General features: G+C 39.0%; 1 long non-coding RNA gene across 1 annotated transcript in view; it reads left to right on the top strand.

Moving 5' to 3' along the window:
* LOC144287470 (uncharacterized) overlaps nucleotides 1-18,792 on the top strand; it is a 28,408-nt gene extending 9,616 nt beyond the window's left edge. Inside the window, exon 3 of the long non-coding RNA XR_013355260.1 lies at nucleotides 18,217-18,792. This is a non-coding gene — a long non-coding RNA (uncharacterized LOC144287470). The remainder of the gene's footprint in view (nucleotides 1-18,216) is intronic.
* The last annotated feature ends 1,258 nt before the right edge of the window (nucleotides 18,793-20,050 follow it).

Below are 20,050 nucleotides of genomic sequence, written 5' to 3'. Positions count from 1 at the left end.
TTGTTCCCACTGAAACCTAAAAAGAAGAAGAGAAATTAATGACACCCATGGGGAAGAAGCCCAGGGATATGAGAAAAATCAGAAAAGAACAATGTGACAAGAAAGAAGAGAGAATTACTACAATGAGAGGATAGTCAACTATATGAAATGTAGTGGTGTTTAATTTAAAAAAGTGGTTTAACCAAAGAAACTAAATTTGGGACTTTAGTTTTAGAATAGGTAATTACAAATTGCAATAGACTATATTGTAGCAAGTATAGAATTCCATAGCAATTTGTAATTACCTACTCCAAAGCTAATAATTAAATTGGGAGAGAAGCAAGAAGATAGATGGCGAGAAAATAGGGTAGATAACTATAGACCTCACCCTCATCTGTGCTGTTGAGCAGCCACTTCAGTTAAAGTTTGCTCTATTAATAGAAATTTCCTTCTGACTTGACTCTTTCCTTTCTTCCTCCCTTCCGTCCTTCCAATTTATTTGTCTTCTACTTACATATATATCTGTGGGATAATTTGTCTTAAATAATTAAATACCTACCAAAATGGGATTTTAAAATTTCCCTTTTTCTTTTAGGTTATTACTACAACTTGAATGCTGGAGCCTGGTCTTTATTCATTGACTGTATATAAAATAGAGAGTAGGGTTTGGTGTTTAGCATATTTATATTTATATTTATATTTATATTGCCAAACTGTGCCCTAGGAAATATATTAGGAAGAAGGCATCATCAAAGCAAATACTATCTTACTAAGTAAGAAATTTTAAAAAAATTCAAAATTGAAGAAAGGAGTGAGGGGGAGTGAGAGAGAAAGAAAGAAGAGTTTTTTGAGCTCAAATAAAATTTTAATTAACTAGGAAATACTGATGCTGAGAGGCATCAGTATGCAGCAGAGAATAAGATTCTGTCTCCTAGCCTACAGGTATATGGAAACAAAAGGACTTCATTCAGCTGAAAGAGGAATTGTGTGTGAAGGGTTGAAGAAACAAGATTGTTTGGTTCTCAGTGCTGGAGCAAACCAAACTGTTTGTGAGAATTGAAATCATCTATAATTAAGAGTCACAATTTGTATATGTGTGTGTGTGTGTGTGTGTGTATAAAAGACCAGATTATAAATATTTTATAATTTGGAGGTCAAAGAGTCCCTTTTATAGCTACTCAAGTCTACTTTGTAGTGTAAAAACAGGCAAAGACAGGAGTAAATCAATGGGTGTGGCTGTGTTCTAATAAAGTTTTATTTACAAAAAACAGGAGGAGGCCATTTTGCCAAAGACCCATGAAATCTTAAATGGAAACTACTAAAGCACAGATTACATCCCAAAACTCCATGGACCCTTATATCAAAGCAGACCCTCACTGCATCTCTCAATCTCAAACTATTTTTTTAAAAGATTTTATTTATTCATGAGAGACACACACACACAGAGAGACAGACAGAGAGAGAGAGAGAGGCAGAGACACAGGCAGAGGGAGAAGCAGGCCCCATATAGGAAGCCTGGCGTGGGACTTGATCCCAGGTCTCCAGGATCACACCCTGGGCTGAAGGTGGCCTTAAACAGCTGAGCCACCGGGCTGCCCAATCTCAAACTTTTATATCACAATCTTTCCCCAGTCCTAACTAAGCATTGAAAACCACACACCAAACCTGACATCCAGATTTCATAAATATCCTAATTTTGACCTGGGACAGTAGTAACACAAGCCAGTGCTTTCCTTACTGCTAAAAGCAATAAAATCAGCTGGTCTTCTGAAAAGAAAGTGTTGATATTTTGAAAAGAGCTAGTTTTTGATACTTGCCTTGTGCCAACTTATCCCTTACGTTGCTCATTCTCTCTTCCTTCTCTGCTCTATCTCTTCATGATACTGAGTAGGCCCTTCAAGATGGCATTCAACTGATCTCTTCACCATGACTCTGTCCCTTATATTACCTGATGAAGAGTCATTTCCTCAATGAGATATTTATTCTCAGAACATTGCCGTGTGGGAAAAAAGATACATGGAATTTGGAATAAGGGAGATCTGGGTTTGAATCTTAGGCTTGTCATCCATGAATGGGATAGTGTTAGACTTGACTCTTATCATTTCTCATCTACTTTTCCTCTTATGAAATCATTAGAATCCACTTCACATCACTGCTTTAAGGGCCAAATGATATAGTGAAGTTAAATAAATTTTGTTCTTTACCTACTGTGCTTCAACAGTTGTGGTAGAAAATTTCAATATAATTTGTTTGTATTTCTAAAGTTTCACTTACCTATAGATAGCAAACACATTTTGGATTTTTCTCAACAAACGTTATCATTTTTAATCCTTTCCAATTCATTAGATTATTTTATATAATTTTGGATTCTCTACTTGTCATTATGCTTTAGATACTACTGTTATTGAATCTAACACAATAATCACTGATCAAAACTTTAGTAAATATTTTTGAATAAATACTGTGAAGAGGAATGGAGAGGTAAAATCTAAGCTGATAAATTTTGTTCCTAATTGTTGAGGAGAATGTCTTTAGAATCAACATATTTAACTTCTCTGAATGAATTAAATTTGCTTATCCTCTGAGCCAAATGTACATTTGTACATTTGTGTTAAACTCACCTTTCATTCTATACAATACCTCAAAATATGAACAAAATTTAATTAACAATCATATGACTGTATTTTCCTGAGTCACCTAATAGCAAAATTATGTTAAATCAATTTTTCTAAATTTAGAAGGTACCCAATGACAAAATACAATCATGTGAATAGCACAAATGTTCATCTTTGAAACTCTGCTATGTATTATACATTTGCAGACCTAAACTCTTAATGTCTGTCAAATGAGTAGAAACAAGGTATCTTCTGAACAACAGTAATAAAGACCTTCAAAATCTTATTTTGGGTAAGATTGTCTGAAAACCAACTAGATATATGAAAGCAGATATCCAGGAAAGGACTAATAACAAGTGTATTTAGATTTGCCATGTTCTTCTGCTATAGACCTTAGTGTTAATATTAAATAGCAGTTTGGAGTGGGTACAACAACTTGCTTTGATGTCTTTGGGTTTGCAATGTATGTGCTTCACCTGAACTAGTTGACTTCATCATTTTGCAACCCTTGAATCAAATATTAACACGGCATAAACATCTAAAGAGTGATAATGTTTAACTGAAGAGAATAAACCTTTCAATGTAGTTCTTCTGAATTTCCAGAAGTTAATAGACAGACTCTCAGGAGGTAAACAGAAAAATAGACTAGATTATAAAGGATAAAGGTGTAACTTTTGTGTACTTTCTTATGGAAACTTAATTTCTCTAAGAACAGATTGGAAATTTCTTTCAAATTACTTCTCTTGTAAAAAAATAGCATTTTAACCAGGGAAAAGGAATGTTTAGTTCTGATGACTATGGAAACAACACATGTCTACTTTCAAGTTTAGATAGGAGATTTAAAGAGTGAGAGATTCCAGTAGAGAAATCAAGCCTTCTATTTCTTGCTTAAATTGTAACAGTTCTCAGGAGATAGCATTCCAAAGATAAACAACCCTTTCCTTTACAGCAATAAAGAGACTTGGTTTGTTTTACAAGTTAGATTTTATATTTAAACAAGTATTTCAGAATAACTATTTTTCTGTACAATTGTTTCCCATGTTTACTTCCTCTTGAGGCTCATGGTGTTACAGAATACCATACTCCAGGATCAGTTTTGATTCTCCCAATTCGGTTTTCAAGTATTTATATCCTTCATAAAGAATTTGATTCCTCTCCTCCCATTACTAAGAAAACCAATGATCCTGAAGTTAAATCTAAAAGATAAAATAATCAAATGGCATTCATGTGTTTATATCCTTCATCTTGCAGTTCCCTCCCTTTCCTGCAGGGACAAAGAGAGGTACAGGATAATATAATAGAAAGAATATAGGCTTATTTAAAATTATAATGGGCAGAGACCAATAGAATCTTAATGCTCCTGCCTCCTGGAGATGGGCAGCACGCTTTGGAAGGGAGTGCAGGATGAAGGAGAGGAGGACAGAGTGGGAGAGAGAGCTGTTTTTTCAAATGAAATCATTGAAAACACATTATGAATTATATAAATTTTAAACTTGTTTTCTTTACCTGTGGTGAATGTCTTATATCTCTCAGGCATGCATCCAATAAACCATCTTGATTTAAATACATATTTTTGAGTGGATAAAGAGAGAAGCACAAATTACTGAACCAGGAAACCCAATTAGAGAGACAAGATTGGCAGGGAAATGAGGAAAGGGGAAATATTTTTTAGCTTGGGAAATATTTAGCTCTATAAAATGCCTTAGTAAAATCTTTGTTGTTAGTAAAATATCAACATTCACTTAAATGCTTTTGCAACTTGACTTATGTCTTTTAGTTGTCCCTTAAACACCATAGGTAAAAAACAAACAAAAAAACCATCATCATCATATCAGATTTTTTCATTCCAGCCTTAAAAAAAAAAAAAAGAAAAAAGAAAAAAACTGCCTTAAAAATGCAAATTAAAGGGAACCTGGGTGGCTCCGTGGTTAGGCATCTGCCTTTGGCTCAGATCATGATCATGGGGGTCCTGGGATCCAGTCCCTCATCAGGTTCCCCACAGGGAGCCTGCTTCTCCCTCTGCCTATGTCTCTGCCTCTCTCTGTAAGTCTCTCATGAATAAATAAAAACTTTTTTAAAATGCAAATTAAAACTGTAAAGAAGTTTAAAGTTCAACCATTTTTTTAATGTACATTTGTACAGTAATATTTTAAGACAGGAGATTCATGGGCAGCCCGAGTGGCTCAGCGGTTTAGCGTCACCTACAGCCCAGGGTGTGATCCTGGAGACCCCAGGATCCAGTCCCAGGTCGGGCTTCCTGCATGGAGCCTCTTCTCCCTCTGCCTGTGTCTCTGCCTCTCTTTCTCTCTGTTTCTCATGAATAAATAAATAAAAATCTTTAAAAAAAAAAAAGACATGAGATTCAAAACTCATCTTTCTTTCCTGTTGAGTCAGAAGATTATAAAACAGGAAGTTGGGTTAATCCAACCCTCAAACACAAAATGATACACCAAAACAAGACTGGGCAAGAGACAAAGTGCCTTACTCAACAGCAAACCAAAACTAGCAGAAGCTTGATCTTTAAGAAAACAATTGAAGAAAAGCTTCCCTGAGGGTTGGATATAACTTTCAAAAGTTTTGAAAACTGGAAAGCTAAAAAAAAAAAAAAAAAAAAAAGAAAGAAAACTGGAAAGCTCTTTTTAATGACTACAATGGTTTGAATTGTTTTATTTGGGGAAAAAAAGTAAAAATTGAGTGAGCGTTGGTGGAATTTTCTCTTTGCTGTATAATAATGTCTAAAAATTAACTTTTGAGATTTTAATTTATGATACCTGAATACAACACACATTTATAGATCTATGTATTTCACGTCCATTGAAATTCAAGAACTAAGCAGGGAGTCCTGTCTCATGTTGCGGAACTCAGGGCACATGATCTAACTTTCTGCCATTATTTATACATAGAATGATGTTTTTCCTTTATTATAAGATTATACAAGATGGGGAAATGTTATGTGTATATTAAACATTACATTTTCTCCCATCTTAAAAGACTGCTAGCAAAACAATTCTGTAGAGATGAACAGGTAGTTATTGAATACTGAACAACTAATGACATTGTTCTTGCATTTAATTCTTGGACTACTCTTTTTTTTTAGCAACAAGAAATAAGTAGTATAGAACTTTGTATTTCCAAATTTGAACTTTTAAAACATTATTCCCAACAGATCTCGCGAATAAAAACATCTGAGATTTTGGGAAAAGACAGTACATTTAAAATAAAATACTGGGCACCTGGACGGCTCAGTAGTTGAGCATTGCCTTTGACTCAGTTCATGATCCCAGGCTCCTGGGATAGAGTCCTGCATTGGGCTCTCCATGGGGAGCCTGTCTCTCCCTCTGCCTATGTCTCTGCCTCCTCCGTGTCTCTCATGGAGAGAAAAATAAAATCTTTAAAAAAAGTAAAATACTTCAATATTAATTAACAAATGACCCTAAATGAAAGTTCAGGTGAACCACTGTTACACTTAAAGGTATTTTTTTCATGGTAAGAATTGCTTAATTTCAAAAACAAAACAAAACAAAACAAAACAACCCTCCAACAACGAATTATGTGCTCCTGTATGAAAATTTGTTTTTATCCCTATATTTATTTATCCCTATGACACTTTATTTTTGTTAATATAATTAGCTGAAATAATATGCTTCAGTCTAATAAGAAACTAAAAAAAATGGGGGTGGATTTGGGAATTTCATTTTGCTTTGTGACTTTCTCTTTGTATTTATTTAAAATACTTATTAGTGAAGTATAGTTGAAGTACAATGTTATATTACTTTCAGAAATACATGATTTGACAATTCTTTACATTATACAATGCTTACCACAGTAAATGTATTCCTCATCTGTCACTACCCAATATTGTTGCAATATTATTGACTATATCCCTATCCTATAATTATCATCTCTCTAACTTATTTATTTTATAACTAGAAGTTTGTACCTCTTAATCCCCTTCATCTATTTCACTGGAGCCACCAACTCCTTACCCTCTGGCAACTACTATTTTGTTCTCGGCATTTATGAGTCTGTTTCTTTTCTTTTTTTTTAATATTATATTTATTTATTCATGAGAGACATAGAGAGAGAGAGGTAGAGACATAGGCAGAGGGAGAAGCAGGCTACATGCAGGGAGCCGGATATGGGACTCAATCCCAGGACTCCGAGACCACATCCTAAGAGAAAAGGCAGACGCTCAACTGCTGGGCCACCCTGGTGTACCTATGAGTCTGATCCTGTCTTTTGTTTATTCATTCATTTGTTTTTTTACGTTCCACATATAAGTGAAATCATATGGCATTTGTATTTCTCTCTCTGACTTAATTGCCATAGTGTAATACCTACTAGGTCCATCCATGTTGTCAAAAATGGCTTGTCAAAAAAGATCTTATTCTTTTTATGGCTAATATTCCATCATATGTATAATCAACTTCTTTATTCTTCGCTCAGTGGACACTTAGCTTGCTTCCATATCTAAATTATTGTAAATAATGCTGCAATAAACATAGCTGTGAATTTATCTTTTCAAATTTGTGTTTTTGTTTAAGCAAATACCCAATAGTGGAATTACTGGTTTGCATTATATTTCTTTCTAAATTTTCTTTTTTTAAAAGATTCTATTCATTTATTCATGAGAGACAGAAGGAGAGAGAGAGAGAGGCAGGCAGTGATATAGGCAGAGGGAGAAGCAGACTCCGTGCAGGGAGCCCAATGTGGGACTCAGTCCCAGGACTCCAGGATGAGGTCCTGAGCCAAAGGCAGATGCTCAACCACTGAGCCACCCAGGCAACCCTCTTTTTAAATTTTCTTTGAGGAAACTCAATACTGTTTTTTATAGTAGTTGGACCAATTTACATTTCCACCAACAGTGCAGGGGAGCTCCCTTATCTCCATATCCTCACCCACACTCATAATTAAGAATCTTTTTTTTTTTTAATTATATTTTGCTCATGTGTTGAGTTGACTCAATTCCCACTTGCCAAGACTGGGATATCAAAACTATTTGCTTGATATCTTGAGAAACATTGCACTGTTGGGAATATCATATTGATCAAGTAAAATAGACACTCTTTCCCTTCTTGTAGAATTTTAATTAGCAAATTAACTACTGATTGGTCTTCCCTTGAAAGATGGTATTTGTCTTTTATTTACCTATAAAAATGTGCAGTGACATATTCTGTAAACCTCTGCAGAAGTACAAAAAAATTTCCTTTTCATAGTTCTGATGTTTCTGTTTTGTTTTGTTTTTTTCCGGTACAAAATGAACTCAGCTCTAATTTTCTGATTTGCATATCTCCACAAGTATCCTCTAGTGAATGTTTTAAAGTCAGTTAAGAACGTCTGGTAAGGGATACCTGGGTGGCTTGGTGGGTTAAGCATCTGCTTGTGGTTCAGGTCATGATCCCAGGGTCCTGGGAATGAGCCTCAAGAGGGCCCCTGCTCAGTAGGGAAATCTTCTCCCTCTCCCTCTCCCCCCCCTTTGCCCCCCTCACTCATGTTCTCTCACCCCTGCTCCCCACACAAATAAGTAAACAAAATCTTGAAAAACAAAAGAATGTCTGATTCTTAAAAAAATAAAATTCATAAAAAAATGTGGCAGCAGGGGATCCCTGGGTAGCTCGGCGGTTTGGCTCCTGCCTTTGGCCGGGGGCACAGTCTTACGGTCGTGGGATCGAGTCCCACATCGGGCTCCCAGCATGGAGACTGCCTCTCCCTCTGCCTGTGTCTCTGCTTCTCTCTCTCTCTCTCTCTCTGTGTCTATCATGAATAAATAAATAAATAAACAAACAAATAAATAAATAATAAATCTTAAAAAAAAAAAGTCTTAAAAAAATGTGGCAGCAGCTACCATTCTTGGAGAAAATAGTTTTTGATTATTTGAATCAATCACTTTATTTGTTTAAAAGTATAACCTAAAGAATGTGGAAATAAAGGTACTTATTAAGATAGAGTATAATAGTGAACAATACAATACTGTTTATACTAGTGTTCATTTATATGATATAAAGATGTTGGTGTGCTTATAAGTTACCTGGATCTTGTTAAAATGTAGTTTTTGATTCAGAAGTATTGGGGTAAAGCCTGAAATTGTGTGTTTATAACAATCTTCCAAATGATTCTGCTACCACTGGCCTTGGAATACCCTTGAGATGTTAAGGGATCAACCATAACTGTTGTAAATGTTGCAGAGTTTTGAAAAGAAGGGAAGAGTGTCAAATGTAAGTGCTCAGTGCTGGGGAAAATTGTAAAAGATTTTTAAAATGGGCATTTACAGAAATCCACTATTGGGCATTCTATTTAGCACAGTAATCTGGGTTATAGGATTTTGTATGGTATGCAGATGTTCACTGTCATTGAGAATTGAGATAGTTTAAAAGACTCTAAGTCAGAAAGAGTTGAAAACAATGCAAATAATTCCTGAATGAGAAGTTAACTGTCTTGTGTATTTACAATATTTCTGATTGCATGTGTGTCTGCTCTTTGAATTCTCCTTTAAACTAGTAGTACATCTTTTTGATTCTCTCAGTAAATAATAAGTATATAAAATCTTTGTTTTGTAGTCATTTTATATTTGAAAGACAGTCATGATATAATCCTTAAAAATATTTTTTTCAACTAATGAAAGGCTTTATTTAAGAGTTAGGATTTGAATTGATATTGGATTTTTGATTACCAATTCAATCTTTGTTCTTATGAGTCTGTTAAATTTTCTATTTCTTTCTGTTTCCCTTCTTCTACTGGTTTTAGGCTTTAATTGCTATTCTTTTTCCAGCTCCTTTTGGTGTAAGGTTGTGTATTTGAGATTTTTCTTAACTCTTGAGGAAGGTCTGTATCGTTATCTACTTCTCTCTAATGAACACCTTTGCTGCATCCTAAACATTTTAGACTGTTGTGCTTTCAATTAATTCGCTTCCATGTAGTTTTTAAATTTATTTCTTCTTTAATTTCCTGGTTAATGTATTCATTCTTTAGTAGGATCTCCTTTAACCTCCATGTATTTATGGTCTTTCCAATTTTTTTTTTTTTTTTTTTTTTTGGTCGACTTCGAGTTTCATAGTGTTTTGGTCAGAAAATATGTATGGCATGATCTCAATCTTTTTGTAATGATTGAGCCCTGATTTGTGACCCAGTATGTAATCTATTCTGCAGAATGTTCCATGTGCACTCAAAAACAATATGTATTCTGCTGCTTTCAGATGAAATGCTCTAAATATACCAGTTAAGTCCATCTGGTCCAGTGTGTAACTCAAAGCCATTGTTTCCCTGTTGATTTTCTGCTTAGATGATCTGTCCATTGCTGTGAATGGGATGTTAAGGTCTTCTATTATTATTATATTATTATCAATGAGTTCCTTTATGTTTGTTATTCATTGATTCATCTATTTGGCTATTTCCAAGTTGGGGGCATAAAATTTTACAATTGTCAGATATTCTTTTTGGATAGACCTCTTTATTATGATATAGTACACTTCTTAACCTTTTGTTACAGTCTTTACTTTTATTTTTTTTTTTTTTTTTTTTTTTTTTTTATTGGTGTTCAATTTACTAACATACAGAATAACACCCAGTGCCCGTCACCCATTCACTCCCACCCCCCGCCCTCCTCCCCTTCTACCACCCCTAGTTCGTTTCCCAGAGTTAGCAGTCTTTATGTTCTGTCTCCCTTTCTGATATTTCCCACACATTTCTTCTCCCTTCCCTTATTTTCCCTTTCACTATTATTTATATTCCCCAAATGAATGAGAACATATAATGTTTGTCCTTCTCCGACTGACTTACTTCACTCAGCATAATACCCTCCAGTTCCATCCACGTTGAAGCAAATGGTGGGTATTTGTCATTTCTAATAGCTGAGTAATATTCCATTGTATACATAAACCACATCTTCTTTATCCATTCATCTTTCGTTGGACACCGAGGCTCCTTCCACAGTTTGGCTATCGTGGCCATTGCTGCTAGAAACATCGGGGTGCAGGTGTCCCAGCGTTTCATTGCATTTGTATCTTTGGGGTAAATCCCCAACAGTGCAATTGCTGGGTCGTAGGGCAGGTATATTTTTAACTGTTTGAGGAACCTCCACACAGTTTTCCAGAGTGGCTGCACCAGTTCACATTCCCACCAACAGTGTAAGAGGGTTCCCTTTTCTCCACATCCTCTCCAACATTTGTTGTTTCCTGCCTTGTTAATTTTTCCCATTCTCACTGGTGTGAGGTGGTATCTCATTGTGGTTTTGATTTGTATTTCCCTGATGGCAAGTGATGCAGAGCATTTTCTAATGTGTATGTTGGCCATGTCTATGTCTTCTTCTGTGAGATTTCTGTTCATGTCTTTTGCCCATTTCATGATTGGATTGTTTGTTTCTTTGGTGTTGAGTTTAATAAGTTCTTTATAGATCTTGGAAACTAGCCCTTTATCTGATATGTCATTTGCAAATATCTTCTCCCATTCTGTAGGTTGTCTTTGAGTTTTGTTGACTGTATCCTTTGCTGTGCAAAAGCTTCTTATCTTGATGAAGTCCCAATAGTTCATTTTTGCTTTTGTTTCTTTTGCCTTCGTGGATGTGTCTTGCAAGAAGTTACTATGGCCGAGTTCAAAAAGGGTGTTGCCTGTGTTCTTCTCTAGGATTTTGATGGAATCTTGTCTCACATTTAGATCTTTCATCCATTTTGAGTTTATCTTTGTGTATGGTGAAAGAGAGTGATCTAGTTTCATTCTTCTGCATGTGGATGTCCAATTTTCCCAGCACCATTTATTGAAGAGACTGTCTTTCTTCCAATGGGTAGTCTTTCCTCCTTTATCGAATATTAGTTGCCCATAAAGTTCAGGGTCCACTTCTGGATTCTCTACTCTGTTCCACTGATCTATGTGTCTGTTTTTGTGCCAGTACCACACTGTCTTGATGACCACAGCTTTGTAGTACAACCTGAAATCTGGCATTGTGATGCCCCCAGATATGGTTTTCTTTTTTAAAATTCCCCTGGCTATTCGGGGTCTTTTCTGATTCCACACAAATCTTAAAATAATTTGTTCTAACTCTCTGAAGAAAGTCCATGGTATTTTGATAGGGATTGCATTAAACGTGTATATTGCCCTGGGTAACATTGACATTTTCACAATATTAATTCTGCCAATCCATGAGCATGGAATATTTTTCCATCTCTTTGTGTCTTCCTCAATTTCTTTCAGAAGTGTTCTATAGTTTTGAGGGTATAGATCCTTTACATCTTTGGTGAGGTTTATTCCTAGGTATCTTATGCTTTTGGGTGCAATTGTAAATGGGATTGACTCCTTAATTTCTCTTTCTTCAGTCTCATTGTTAGTGTATAGAAATGCCACTGACTTCTGGGCATTGATTTTGTATCCTGCCACGCTACCGAATTGCTGTATGAGTTCTAGCAATCTTGGGGTGGAGACTTTTGGGTTTTCTATGTAGAGTATCATGTCATCGGCGAAGAGGGAGAGTTTGACTTCTTCTTTGCCAATTTGAATGCCTTTAATGTCTTTTTGTTGTCTGATTGCTGAGGCTAGGACTTCCAGTACTATGTTGAATAGCAGTGGTGAGAGTGGACATCCCTGTCTTGTTCCTGATCTTAGGGGAAAGGCTCCCAGTGCTTCCCCATTGAGAATGATATTTGCTGTGGGCTTTTCATAGATGGCTTTTAAGATGTCGAGGAATGCTCCCTCTATCCCTACACTCTGAAGAGTTTTGATCAGGAATGGATGCTGTATTTTGTCAAATGCTTTCTCTGCATCCAATGAGAGGATCATATGGTTCTTGGTTTTTCTCTTGCTGATATGATGAATCACATTGATTGTTTTACGGGTGTTGAACCAGCCTTGTGTCCCAGGGATAAATCCTACTTGGTCATGGTGAATAATTTTCTTAATGTACTGTTGGATCCTATTGGCCAGTATCTTGTTGAGAATTTTTGCATCCATGTTCATCAGGGATATTGGTCTGTAATTCTCCTTTTTGGCGGGGTCTTTGTCTGGCTTTGGAATTAAGGTGATGCTGGCTTCATAGAACGAATTTGGAAGTACTCCATCTCTTTCTATCTTTCCAAACAGCTTTAGGAGAATAGGTATGATTTCTTCTTTAAACGTTTGATAAAATTCTCCTGGGAAGCCATCTGGCCCTGGACTCTTGTGTCTTGGGAGGGTTTTGATGACTGCTTCAATTTCCTCCCTGGTTATTGGCCTGTTCAGGTTTTCTATTTCTTCCTGTTCCAGTTTTGGTAGTTTGTGGCTTTCCAGGAATGCGTCCATTTCTTCTAGATTGCCTAATTTATTGGCGTATAGCTGTTCATAATATGTTTTTAAAATCGTTTGTATTTCCTTGGTGTTGGTAGTGATCTCTCCTTTCTCATTCATGATTTTATTAATTTGAGTCTTCTCTCTCTTCTTTTTAATAAGGCTGGCTAATGGTTTATCTATCTTATTAATTCTTTCAAAGAACCAACTCCTGGTTCTGTTGATCTGTTCCACAGTTCTTCTGGTCTCGATTTCGTTGAGTTCTGCTCGAATCTTTAGTAGCTCCCTTCTTCTCTTGGGTGTAGGATCTATTTGCTGTTTTTTCTCTAGCTCCTTTATGTGTAAGGTTAGCTTTTGTATTTGAGTTCTTTCCAGTTTTTGAATGGATGCTTGTATTGCGATGTATTTCCCCCTTAGGACTGCTTTTGCTGCATCCCAAAGATTTTGAACGGTTGTATCTTCATTCTCATTAGTTTCCATGAATCTTTTTAATTCTTCCTTAATTTCCTGGTTGACCCTTTTATCTTTTAGCAGGATGGTCCTTAACCTCCATGTGTTTGAGGTCCTTCCAAACTTCTTGTTGTGATTTAGTTCTAATTTCAAGGCATTATGGTCCGAGAATATGCAGGGGACAATCCCAATCTTTTGGTATCGGTTCAGACCCGATTTGTGACCCAATATGTGGTCTATTCTGGAGAAAGTTCCATGTGCGCTTGAGAAGAATGTGTATTCAGTTGAGTTTGGATGTAAAGTTCTGTAGATATCTGTGAAATCCATCTGGTCCAGTGTATCATTTAAAGCTCTCGTTTCTTTGGAGATGTTTTGCTTAGAAGACCTATCGAGTATAGAAAGAGCTAGATTGAAGTCACCAAGTATAAGTGTATTATTATCTAAGTATTTCTTCACTTTGGTTAATAATTGATTTATATATTTGGCAGCTCCCACATTTGGAGCATATATATTGAGGATTGTTAAGTCCTCTTGTTGAATAGATCCTTTAAGTATGATATAGTGTCCCTCTTCATCTCTCACTACAGTCTTTGGGGTAAATTTTAGTTTATCTGATATAAGGATGGCTACCCCTGCTTTCTTTTGAGGACCATTCGAATGGTAAATGGTTCTCCAACCTTTTATTTTCAGGCTGTAGGTGTCCTTCTGTCTAAAATGAGTCTCTTGTAGACAGCAAATAGATGGGTCCTGCTTTTTTATCCAGTCTGAAACCCTGCGCCTTTTGATGGGGTCATTAAGCCCGTTCACATTCAGAGTTACTATTGAGAGATATGAGTTTAGTGTCATCATGATATCTATTCAGTCTTTGTTTTTGTGGACTGTTCCACTGAACTTCTTCTTAAAGGGGAATTTTAAGAGGCCCCCTTAAAATTTCTTGCAGAGCTGGTTTGGAGGTCACATATTCTTTTAGTTGCTGCCTGTCTTGGAAGCTCTTTATCTCTCCTTCCATTTTGAATGAGAGCCTTGCTGGATAAAGTATTCTTGGTTGCATGTTCTTTTCATTTAGGACCCTGAATATATCCTGCCAGCCCTTTCTGGCCTGCCAGGTCTCTGTGGAGAGGTCTGCTGTTACCCTAATACTCCTCCCCATAAAAGTCAGGGATTTCTTGTCTCTTGCTGCTTTAAGGATCTTCTCCTTATCTTTGGAATTTGCAAGCTTCACAATTAAATGTCGAGGTGTTGAACGGTTTTTATTGATTTTAGGGGGGGATCTCTCTATTTCCTGGATCTGAATGCCTGTTTCCCTTCCCAGATTAGGAAAGTTTTCAGCTAGAATTTGTTCAAATACATATTCTGGCCCTCTGTCCCTTTCGGCGCCCTCGGGAACCCCAATTAAACGTAGGTTTTTCTTCCTCAGGCTGTCGTTTATTTCCCTTAATCTATCTTCATGGTCTTTTAATTGTTTGTCTCTTTTTTCCTCAGTTTCCCTCTTTGCTGTCAACTTGTCTTCTAGGTCACTCACTCGTTCTTCCACCTCGTTAACCCTCGTCGTTAGGACTTCTAGTTTGGATTGCATCTCATTCAATTGGTTTTTAATTTCTGCCTGATTAGCTCTAAATTCTGCAGTCATGAAGTCTCTTGAGTCCTTTATACTTTTTTCTAGAGCCACCAGTAGCTGTATAATAGTGCTTCTGAATTGGCTTTCTGACATTGAATTGTAATCCAGATTTTGTAACTCTGTGGGAGAGAGGACTGTTTCTGATTCTTTCTTTTGAGGTGAGGTTTTCCTTCTAGTCATTTTGCTCAGTGCAGAGTGGCCAAAAGCAAGTTGTATTGGGAAAAAGAGAAAAAGAGAGGAGAGAAAGAAGGAAAGAAAAGAGAAAGAGAAAAAAAAAAGGGAAGAAAAAGAAAAAAAAACGAAAGAGAAAAAAAAAAAAAAAAAAGAAGAAGAAAAAGGGAAAGAAAAAGAAAGGAGAAAAAAAGGGGGTGGGGGAAGGAAACAAATCAAAAAGCAAAACAAAACAAAAACAAAAACAAAAACAAAAACAAACAAACAAAAAAAGAACCACCGGGGAGTATCTTCTGATTCTGTGTACTTTAAGTCCCTTGGCTTCTCCTGGAAGTTGTCAGTCTAGCTGGTGTTCTGGGGGAGGGGCCTGTTGTGCTGATTTTCAGGTGTTAGCAGTTGGGGGAGCTGCTGTGCCCCTGCCTGGTGCAGGGCTCGGTGGGGGTTGTTTACCCCGTGAGGCCGCAGGAGGAACAGCCCCAGTGGCGGGGCAGCTCTGGAAACCTGGATTCAGCTCCGGCAGGAACTCCGTCTGCAGGGCCTGGAGGCTCCGGGGCGGGGCCGCTGATCTGCTCAGCTGGGGCAGGAGCGTCCTTGCTGTCCTGGGCCCTCCCGGCCTCTGCCTGTCCCGGGGGAGGCGGGATCCTGGGCTGTGTCCCGGCGCCCTGTGCTCCGGAGCCTGCGCTGGTGGATTCGCGCTCCCGGGCCGCGCAACCCCCTCCGCGGAGCTGCCGCCCGAGCCCCTCCGAGCTGCTCCTGGAACCGCGCAGCCCCCTCCGCACGGAGCCTCTTCTTCTGCCCGAGCCCCTCCGAGCTGCTCCCGGGGCCCCGCAGCCCCCTCCGTGGAGCCGCCCCCGAGCCCCTTCAGCTGCTCCGGGTCCCGCCGGGTCCCGCCGTGCGCGCTGCAGCCCTTAGGGAGCTCGGAGCACTCTCCTGGGCGCGCAGTTGCTCTGTTACTGTCCCCGGGAGCCCGAGGGCCTCCTCGCCCTCCTGGTCCTGCTCCAACTCCCCACGAGCCCCTTTCCCCCGGGAAGGTCGGTGCAGCTCCTGCGTCTCCGGGACGGGGCTCTCCTGTCCTGGGGACACTCGCCCCGGCCTCAGCCCGGCTCCTCGCGGGGCCCCTCCCCCTTGGAGGCCTTTGTTTCTTTACTTCTTTTTCCCCGTCTTCCTACCTTGATAGATGCGCGAACTCTTCTCACTGTTGCATTCCAGCTGGTCTCTCTTTGAATCTCAGGCCGAATTCATAGATTTTCAGGATAATTTGAAGGTTTTCTAGGTAGTTTGGTGGAGACAGGTGATTTGGAGACCCTACTCCTCCGCCATCTTGCTCCTCCCCCCCAGTCTTTACTTTTAAATCTAGTTTGTCTGATATAAGAATGGCTCCTTCAGCTTTCTTTGGATGTCCATTAGCATGACAAATGATTCTCCATCCACTCACTTTCAATCTGGAGGTGTCTTTTTTTTTGTTAAGATTTTATTTATGTATTCATACGAGAAACAGAGAGAGAGAGAGAGAGAGGGAGAGAGAGAGAGAGGCAGAACACAGGCAGAGAGAGAAGCAGGCTCCATGCAGGGAGCCCAATGTGGGACTCGATCCCAGTACTCCAGGATCACGGCCTGGGCTGAAGGCAGGTGCTAAACTGCTAAGCCACCCAGGGATCCCCTTGGAGGTGTCTCTGGGTCTAAAATGAGTCTCTTGTAAGCAAGATATCAAAGAGTCTTGTGATTTTTTCCTAAAGATTTTATTTATTTATTCATGAGAGAAACAGAGAGAGAGAGCGAGAGAGAGGCAGAGAGGCATAGGCAAAAAGAGAAGCAGGCTCCATGCAGGAAGCCCAGTGAGGACCCCGGGATGATGTCCTGAGCCAAAGGCAGATGTTCAACTGCATAGCACATAGGTGTCCCTGTTTTTTGTTTTTCTTTTTTTTTTTTTAATCCATTCTGACATCCTGTGTCTTTTAATTGGAGCAGTTAGTCCATTTACACTCAGAGTAATTATTTATAGATTTGAATTTAGTGCCATTGTGTTACTTCTAAAGTCGCTATTCCTGTAAATTGTCTCTGTTCCTTTCTATTCTTTATTAGTTTTGGTCTCTCTTTCCCGCCCAAATAATCCTCTTTAATATTTCTTAAAGACCTGATTTAGTGCTCACAAACTCCTTTAGTTTTTGCTTGTCTTAGAAACTCTTTATCTCTCCTATTCTGACAGCCATGCTGGATAAAGTAGTCTTGGCTACATATTTTTCCCATTTCACACACTGAATATATCATGTCCCTGTCTTCTGACCTGCCACATTTCTGTGGATAGGTCTGCTGCTAACTGTGTCTACCTAGATGTTTAAGGATCTTTAGTCTCGAGCTGCATTCCTAATTCTCTCTCTATCTTTGTGTTTCACACGTTTCACTATGATATATCTTGGTGGACTTGTTTTTGCTGATTTTGAGGGGAGTTCTTTGTCCATCTTGAACTTGAATGTCTGTTTCCTTCCTTCCCTAGATTAGGGAAGTTCTCATCTATAATATGTTCAAATAAACCTTCTGCCCCCTTTTCCTGCTCTTCTTCTGGGGCTCCTATGGCGCTATATGGAGCATTGAGTTCCCTAAGTCTATATTAGAGGTATAATAGTTTTCTTTCCCTCTTCCTTTCAGCTTCATTACTTTCCATAATTTGTCTTCTATATCACCTATTCATTTGTCTGCTTCTTCAAGCCTCATCGTTATTACATCCAATTAGTTTTGCATCTCAAATATAGCATTTTTTATTTTAACTTGACTAATTTTTAGTTATTTTATCTCTGAAACAAGGGTTTCTCTGGTGCCTTTTTATGCTTCTTTCAAGCCCAGCTAGCATTCTTATGACTGTTATTCTAAATTCTTGTTTAGATATGTTGCTTATATCTCTTTTGAGCAAATCTCTGGCTGTGATTTCTTCTTGATGTTTCTTTTAAGGAGAATTCCTCCATTTTGCCATTTTTCTAGGATTTTGTCTTTTGCACATTATGAAAGTTTGTTATGTTTCCTGCTTCTGAGAATATTAAGAAGGGGTCATGCACCAACCAGGGGCTGGTGCTTCAAGACGTGTTTTTGGTGTATGCTTTGTGCACTCCGCTGTTATGTTTTGGCTGCTCTTTCCCACAGGTCAGTCCTCTGCGGAGTTCCTCCTTGCCTGCAGTGGGGAGTGTCTGGACCTTTAACCAGGTGTGCTTTGTTTGTTAAAATAAGCCTGATAGAAAAAGAAAAACCCTGATCCAAGATAAGAGAAAAGGAAAAGGAACAAAAAAAAGCAAAGAAAACAGATAAATGGAAAACTAAGCCTGAGTCCAAAGAAAAAGAAAGAAGGAAAAAAGAAAAATAAGAGCAGCCTAACTGGAAAAAAGAAACAGAAATGGACCAAACAAATAAACAAATGAATAACAACAACAACAAAAAAAAAACCTATAAGCCTGATTCCAAAGAAAAAAGAGAAAGAGAAATACCAGCCCTATTTCCAGCAGAACTGAAGCCGATGCTTTAGAGCACTCTGTGATCAATAGACTTCGTACCTGCTCTGGGCCTCTGTTGGTCCGCTGGGAGAGGCCCCGCTGCCCTGACTCAGGGTCAGACCTGCTCCAATAAAGATGCCCCTGCAGAGTGCAGGGTTGTGAAGGGTCTTCTGTAAGCGGCTTCCTCCTCCAGTGGGGGTGCTATGCTGCTCACTGAAGTCATTCGGTGATGGTGTGTGTGTGTTGGGGGGAGAAGATGGCCTTCACCCCACCTTCTCCCCTCAAGCTGGGAGGAAGAAGCTTGAGGGGAGAAGGTGGGGTGAAGGCCATCTTCTCCCCTCAACACACACCCACCAGTGTTCAGGAAGCTCTCACAGAAAAGCAAACAGTATCCCTTCTTATATCAGGCATCCGGCATCCATCAGATGCCTGCCCTCAACCTGTGTCTGGGCCATCTGTGCACCCAATGCCACAGTTCTCCTGGGTTTTATCTCTGGCCAGAAGCTGGGATTCAGAACTCCAAATCTTAAAGGACCAGGCAAGGCACAGACCTGCTCCCTTCCTTGGGGGTGAGGGGAGAGAGCCCGGCAGTGCTGCACTCAATGCTGTTCTACTCCATAAAAGCAGTTGTATGGCTGTGCCAGGTAACTGGAGTCTCTGGTGAAGACTCCTGAAAAGCTGCAACCAGGTTATCTGCCCTCTGTGCACCTCTGTCACCTGCTGTTGAACAACCGATCAATGGTGACTGGCAGGCCTTTTGTCCTTGGAGAGGCAATATTCTCTCTTCCAAATGTACTCCAGGAATGGAAATGTTTTCTCCCAATGTGACCCAGGGGATCCCCACACCATTCTACCTACCTTCTGCTCCCTGGTTTCTGTCCCCCTCTCCCCAGGAGCAACACTGCCTGCCCCACTTGACTCTGGCAAATGGCACAGACATCTAAAAGCTCAGAATCTGGGGATCCCTGGGTGGCACAGCGGTTTAGCGCCTGCCTTTGGCCCAGGGCATGATCCTGGAGACCCGGGATCGAATCCCACGTCGGCTCCCGGTGCATGGAGCCTGCTTCTCCCTCTGCCTGTGTCTCTGCCTCTCTCTGTGTGTGTGTGTGTGACTATTAAAAATAAATAAATAAATAAAAGCTCAGAATCTGAACTCAGCTGTTCACAAAATCTTATCATAGCCACTTCCTCTGTACTCCCAGCCAGGGGTCTTGGGAGAGTTTTTTTTTTTTTTTTTTTTTTTTTTGTCCAGGAACCCTATACACCGCTCTCTCTCCTCCTCTTTCCATCTTTTCCTGTCTTCTCTCTGGGAAAAGGACTCCATACTGTTATTTTTAGAAACTTTCTTTTACATTAAAATAATTTCAAATTTATAGAAAAGCAGCAAAATTAGAATAGTTATCTCTAATGTAACCAGTTTCAACATTTTTAAATATTCTGCCAAACTTGGTTTCTCTCTCTTTCCCCAATCCTTTATGTGTTTCTATCAT

Source organism: Canis aureus, chromosome 17 (assembly GCF_053574225.1).
Source record: "Canis aureus isolate CA01 chromosome 17, VMU_Caureus_v.1.0, whole genome shotgun sequence".
NCBI lineage: Eukaryota > Metazoa > Chordata > Mammalia > Carnivora > Canidae > Canis > Canis aureus.
The sequence above is the reverse complement of the archived record's forward strand: the minus strand, read 5'-3'. Positions and strand labels throughout refer to the sequence as shown.